The following is a 5,280-nucleotide window of genomic DNA, read 5'->3' as shown; positions in this document are numbered from 1 at the left end:
TGTTCATCAATTGAGAATTCTTTGTTTAGCTCTGTACCCCATTTTTTAATAGGATTATTTGGTTCTCTAATATCCAATATATACAATGAACTCAAGAAGAATGGTAATTTCTAACACACAGTGCACACTGGAAAATAATTTTCAGTTGGCTTTTCTATTTTTTCATTTAAGAAATAAATTAAAACCATGATATTATAGTTAATATAAACTTTTATTTAAGAACACAAAGAAATCTTACTTGCTATTTAAATTTAGTTTATTGTATTTTAAATTAATATATTCATGTTTTGTTACTTTTTAACAGGCACTAACTTCAAACTCTGGTGGTGAATATAGACTTTCCTCAAGAAAACAACTGTAAGTGTTTATATATACATACCTACATGTTTATTTGTATCTTCAAAAACATTTAAGATACTAAGACTCTCCAACATTTAGAACTGAAATCTGTCTCAAGTTACTTAAAATATGTTGATGTAATTTCTTAAATTTAAAATAATTATGTTAAAATTTCTTCATTATAATTAATGTTACTATAAAAGTCGAATCGGTTAAAAGCAAGTCATTTTAATCTTGAAGAAATACATATCATAACAAAGACATTCCATTTGTCTGTTGTTTATTTTGCTATTTAGATAATTTAGGTAACAATTTAGATAATCAAACACTGATTTTCTTTCTGATTAGCTAATTGCACAGTCTGACTTTTCTACGTTTACAATTGATCATGTTTCGGCTTGTAGAACACCTATCTGCAGTTTCTATTAGATAATCCAAAAAGGTAATAATGTTGCATGTTAGAAGTTTGCCTAGAAAAGGTTATGTACGTCTTGTACAGGATAAGCAAAGGCCCTCTTCCTTCTAACTGAAGGTTGATGGTAAAGTTAAGTGAAGTCATTTGTTTGCTCTTCTGCCATTAATTTTCATGATGGCTTAAATCTGTTTATTTCAACTGGGAACATATGTAACTTGTTTTTCCCGACATCCAGTGTTATCTTTGTCCCTTTCTTTACATTAATGTAATTACTTGGCAATTATCTCAGTTCTAAATGGAGTAGGGAAATATCAGCATGCTGCAGGTCCTTTGCTTGCTCAGGAATTAAAGCAATTTAAGATGGGTGGCTGTTAGTGGAAATGCTATTTTAAAGAAAAGCAAGCAAGATTTGACACTCAGTTTTCTATATCATGAAAACTCGCAGAGATACTACAGTGCTCTGTAAATTGTGAATACTGGATTTCTCTAAGTACTTCATCTTCATGGTAGTTTTCCTACTCAAATCGATTTCTGGCGTGTTAAAGAGCATAGTGTATGCTCTGCTTTCTCCCCTCACTGATGCTATTTCCTAGATATCATACTGACTCAACTGTTGAACTATTTGGCAATATTCCTTCCCACTGATTTTCAACTTGGCATGGCCTCCACAGGCAATTAAAATGTCTTTCTAGAGTGCAATAAATCCGATAATGTTATGTTATCAAAGAGACAACATTGTCATGCTTATGGAATGTTTATATAGCCCATTCAGAGATATGTTAGATGTAAAAAGCAATGTCCTACTTTAAGATTTTCAAATTTCCTTTGTTGTATTTCTCTCATTTAATATTATAACTTAGTAAGTGCATTTATTCCTGTTTTAGGAGATATAAAACTAGTACTAAGGCATACACGTACTTAATAAGTATGAACCTATTGGTAAAATAACTGAAAGCTTGTCTCTGCCTTTACTGTGAGTAGAGTTTTAATGGGAAGTAAATATAACCTCATCAATAAGAAACACAGTAGTGTTCACTTTAATATACAGTTATCACATTGAGTTCACCAGTAGCTGTGATGCATGCTGTATAAATACAATTTGAACTGATTTATCTCAGAGTCTCTGTGATTTAGAAGATATTTCTACTTACTGTGTTTTTACTTGTCAAATCATGTCTATTTATTTTCAAGAATCATCCAAGTATCAATATATGTCTGTAGATTTATAATATGTATTGTATATAATATGATATGTAGAAACAAACACACATATTTACATAAATACATGCAATTATACATATTCATGATGATATCCATATTCTGTAGGCATATACATGTATATAAATACACACATATATGTATATATACATATATAAACATGCCCACACTCACACAAGAGGAAGCTAAGATTTTAGACAGAATTTTAATTCATTTGTGAATTATCTAATTTCCTCTAATCTCAAAATTTGTAATGAAATTTCATCTGTATTTTATGAATGGATATTTTCCTGCCTTCTGGATGTTCGTAGGATTTAAGAGAAGCATTTTAGGCATGCTGTAATAGAAATCAGGCACCTGAGAGGTGGCTACTTGGCTTTTTCTTGAAAGTGAAGGCAAAGTTTTCTTGAAGCTCATACTGGACCACAAGAGCTGTATACAACAGGAAAGATCGACATGTTGATATGCCAAGTGTATCTTAGTTCGTTCTAAGTTTCTTCCTCCTGCCTCCAATTGCCACATTCTGCAGCCTCTCAACACCAGGGCCCTGTGTGTTGAGAGTCATAATTTGGAGAGAGGGGCAGCACTGTGCCTTAATGGCTCTTAGCAGGGCAAAGACTTTATCTGTTTGTACATATCTCTGCACTCCTAAGGTTAGTTTCTGGTTTGATACAGTGTGAAGTATCTTGATTATCAAGTACCCCTGGTTTCTATGGAATCCCTTAGAATATGGTACTACACAAAGCTAGGAACAGCAAGTAATTGGGGAGCTGAAGAAGAACACATTATTGGTGTCGTCTTTTCCAGGGTTAAAAAACAATAGCTGTGTGAGGGAGCACATTACAGGAGTGCAGGTCACTGATGTATCTTCCTACAAGTATCATCAGGTAACTTGTCAATAAAGCATTCCTTTGGAGGAAAAAAAAAAGGTTAAAGGTAGAGACAGATGGTGAGCATCAAAGATTGGATAGAAAGGCCTTCAGTAAGCTATCAAGGAAGGGAATGCCTTAAGGTTCTACATTATATAGCATAATCAAGATGGTAGGAGAGCATGATTACTCAGGGAACCAATGTCAGAGCTCAGTGACAAAGGAGAGAGTGAATCTCACTTTGTAGCTCAGCCTTGCAGGAGAACCTTTGCCTTATTTTGTTTCTTCTCTTCATGTCTCTAGTGTGTTTTAGAAAACTAGCAGGTGTTAGAACTACTTTTATTAGTTAATTAATTACTTTATTCACCTTTTCCCAATCAGAGCTTCCCTTCACTCCTCTCCTCCCTGTCCCTCCTTTTGTCCTCCCCAGCCCCTATGCTCCTCCTTTTATCCTCAGAGAAGGCATGACTTCCCATGGATTTCAACCTGACTTGCATATCAAACTATAGTAGGATTGAGCCCATCTTCTTCTAGGTTAGACAAGGCCATCCATTAGAGAAAGAGACCCAAAGGCAGACAATGGTGTCAGAGATAGCCCCTGCTCCTACTCTTAGATCCCACATGAGGACCAAGGTGTACATATGTTGCACAAATGTAATGCGACTAGGTCCATCCCATGCATGCTCCATGGTTGGTGATTCAGTCTCTGTGAGCCCCTATATGCCCAGGTGAGTTGATTCTGTAAGTTTTCTGTGTATGTAACCTCTTCAGCTCTTTCATTCCACCTTTCCTCTACTCTTCTTCAAGACCCTTAACACTCATCCTAAAGTTTGTCTGTGGGTCTCTGCATCTGTTTTCATTAGCTGGTGTGTGAAGCCCTCAAATGACTATCTTCAAGTACACCAATATTATTAATGGTGTCTAAGGTAGGCTCTCTCTCTCATGGTATGGGATACAAACATGTTATAGTCACTTGTAAATGGATTTTAACCACAAAGTACATGATAAACATGCTACAATCCATAGATACAAAGAAGCTAAGTAACAATTTGGCCCAAGAGAGGATGCTTGAATCTCAGTGAGAAGGTAAAATAAATAGATATCTGAAGTGGAGAGTAGGAAGGAACTGGGTGAATGGGAAGGGGCACAGGAGAGATCAAGTGTGGGGAGGGTGGCAGGAGAGAGAACTAGGAGAGTAAACTGGAATCAATGGAGGGGGTAATCCCTGAGACAAGGTAGAATCGCAAGACAATAGAAACTCCCAGGAATTGATGAGGAGGACCCTAACTAAGAGTCCTAGTAATAGGAGACATGGACCATGAAATAGTCACCTCCTATAACCAGGCAAGACTTCCGATGGAGGGTTGGTGATACCAGCCCAGCCACCAAACATTTGACTCACAATTTTTCCTGCTTATAAGAGGTATAGGGATAAAGAGGGAGCAGAAAGTGAGGGAATGGTCAACCAATGACTAGCCCAAGTTGAGTCCCATATGAAGAGGAATGTGAGAATTATATGTGGAAAGTCTCCAAACTATCAAGGACCAAACTTCATGAAGAAAGATTATGGAAACAGATGCAGTAACAAGAGAATATTCAAGAAACAACTGGAATCCTTCCCAGAGGGGAGATTCAAGGGAGTATCAACTTGTGTGGAAGAGAACAAAATAACAACAACAACAACAAAACAAACAAACAAACATTATGTTTGGCCCATCGAGATGAGGATGATTATATGACGGGCTCTCCTTCTCAAAGAAGCAAAGTTGGTCAGAAATTCTTAGAATGGAGAGGAGTGTAACAGAAATGAGTGACAAATTTTAACATGAGTAGTTTAAAAAGCAGAAAGTTTTAGGAAACAATGAAGGAGTGGTGTTGGGGCGATTATGTAGTCTAATTTAGAACCAGATGGTTATCCTCTCTGGGATGCTTCCTTACCTGCTGTAACATCTCAGCATTACTAGCCTCATGTGACTGCAAATTTAGAATTAATTAAAATTAAGGAAATCTGCAAGTTCAGTTCTCCAGCTGTGCTCAACATGTGGCAAAAGTCGAAGTGGCAAATATGGCAAGTGGTTACTATTAGGCAGCCCAGATAGAGTAAAGATTCATATTTTAATTATGCTCAGATTTGGTAGATGTTCATAAAAAACAATTTTGAACTATGAAATTTAATGCAATTAATGATATTTTGAGACATGCCTGTTTAACAGTTTTAGAAGGAGAGAGACTTAATAGTTGTATGGTATTTGAATGTTAGTCTAGCTGATCACATTTAAGTTTTCTTTGAATGAGAAAATTTAAATCTCCAAGTTTATTACTTCAAGGATTTTTTTTTATGTCACTGAGAGGCATAACTAGAGCTGGTCTGGACCTTATGGGAGAATTAGAAAGGTTCACTGTCTAGAACAAGACCATTTTCTTAAAACATTACATTTT

At 35.9% G+C, this 5,280-nt stretch overlaps 1 long non-coding RNA gene across 1 annotated transcript in view; it reads left to right on the top strand.

The window, feature by feature from the left end:
* LOC116069267 overlaps positions 1-5,280 on the top strand; it is a 1,149,691-nt gene that overhangs the window by 823,335 nt on the left and 321,076 nt on the right. The window contains exon 4 of the long non-coding RNA XR_004109948.1: positions 305-357. This is a non-coding gene — a long non-coding RNA (uncharacterized LOC116069267). The remainder of the gene's footprint in view (positions 1-304; positions 358-5,280) is intronic.

This window comes from Mastomys coucha, unplaced genomic scaffold (genome assembly GCF_008632895.1).
Source record: "Mastomys coucha isolate ucsf_1 unplaced genomic scaffold, UCSF_Mcou_1 pScaffold22, whole genome shotgun sequence".
Taxonomy (NCBI): domain Eukaryota; kingdom Metazoa; phylum Chordata; class Mammalia; order Rodentia; family Muridae; genus Mastomys; species Mastomys coucha.
Note: the sequence above shows the minus strand (reverse complement) of the source record. Positions and strands in the feature narration are given on the sequence as shown.